A 1,696-nucleotide genomic window follows, 5' to 3' on the forward strand; every position below is an offset into this window, starting at 1 on the left:
TTAAGAAAACAAGGTATCACAAAGCAGCAAGGATCAATTCTGTCATGGCTCTGAAGGGACAGAAGACTGAAATAAGATACCAGCAGGGCTGTGCTGTCTCCAGTGAGTCCAGGCAGCATGGATGACACATGCCCCTCTCAGCCTCTGTTGTGGACATCCTTGGCAGTCCTGGGTTTGTAGACCGGCCACCCTTATCTCTTCCTTGATTGCCACATAGATTTCTCCCTATGCATCTTTGTTCACATCATCTTCCTCCCATGACTGTGTCTTCTGTTCTCTCCTCTCCCTGTAAGCATGACAGGCATGCTGGACCAAGGAGCCACCTTCCTGCAGCGTGACCTCATCTTAACCACCTACTTCTACAATGACCAATGACCCTATTTCCAAATGAGGTCACATTCCAAAGTTCCAAATAGGACAAAATTTCTTGGAGGAGCTATCCAACCCTGCAAGAGTGGGGCAAGATACTTTGAAGCCCACCTTTGCAGAGGTTCCCCCAAAGAAGGCATTCTTGTTGCATGTGCCACTCAAAGGAAGCATTTCCAAAGAACAGCTGGGAGGAAGAATTGCAGGGTCCACAGCTGGGCAGTGTGGCTCTGTCCTCCCAAGGGGGCTCCCAGACTCCTGCTTTCAGCAGAGATATGCTTGTCCATAATGACTGTATTCAGCCATAATCATTATTTAGCTACCTTGTAGAATTTACTTAAGCAAAGAAAAGGTGGTGGTCATCCTCTGTGCAGTTGCTCTCAGAGACAGGAGTAACAGGGTTCAGTCAGTGTTTTCCATAAAGGGCCAAATAGTAAACCTGTTTTATTTTATTTTATTTTTATTTTTTATTTGTTCTAATTCATTGTACATGACAATAGTATGTGTTCATACATGTTGATAGAAGCTACATAAATGAAGTGTAATTTCTCATTTACCTGATTGTATATATTGTAGGATCACATCAGTCATACAGTCATACATATACATGAGGTAATAATGTCTGTTTCACTCTAATATTCCTTCCCCCATACACCTTCCCCTTTCTTCACTCCCTCCTACCTCACATAAAGTAACTCTATTCCTCCCTAGTGCCCCCCACCTTATTGTGAATTAGCATACCCATGTCAGAGAAAACATTTGGCCTTTGGTGTTTGGGGATTGGTTTATTTCTCTTAACATAATATTCTCCTACTTCATCCATTTACCAGCAACATTTTTGATTTTGTGGATTGTGTGCTGATGGCCACAGTCACCTGTGCATGGTCACCAGCCAAGCTCTGAGGCAGGTAGGTGACTGAACACTGAGGCTGTCTAGATCCTTCCAAGGGGGCAGATTTAGTAGAAGCTGCTCCCATCAGTCATGGCTTTAATCCTGCATGTCTCTCAGGAAAGCTAAAATGCCTGTTACAGAAACACTACATTAAATGGGCAATGTTAATTGAGACACACACACACAAAACCCAGGCCTTATTTATTTCTTTGTTATGAATCCTCCTTATCTCCCTATCCCATCTGTTTGGATGGGTGGTTTGTTTCACTCCTACCTGCCTGGAGTCTCTCTTTACAGAGTCCCCTTAGGAAGCAGAAGGGCTCTTACCTGAAGACTACACCTGTGGGAGGCAGGTTTTCAATGGAACCTCTGACATGGCCTGACTGTCCCTCCTCAGGTCCTCATATCTGCAGCTGTGTGTTTGGGGGATGGTGTTCC

Source organism: Sciurus carolinensis, unplaced genomic scaffold (genome assembly GCF_902686445.1).
Source record: "Sciurus carolinensis unplaced genomic scaffold, mSciCar1.2, whole genome shotgun sequence".
In the NCBI taxonomy this organism is placed as follows: domain Eukaryota; kingdom Metazoa; phylum Chordata; class Mammalia; order Rodentia; family Sciuridae; genus Sciurus; species Sciurus carolinensis.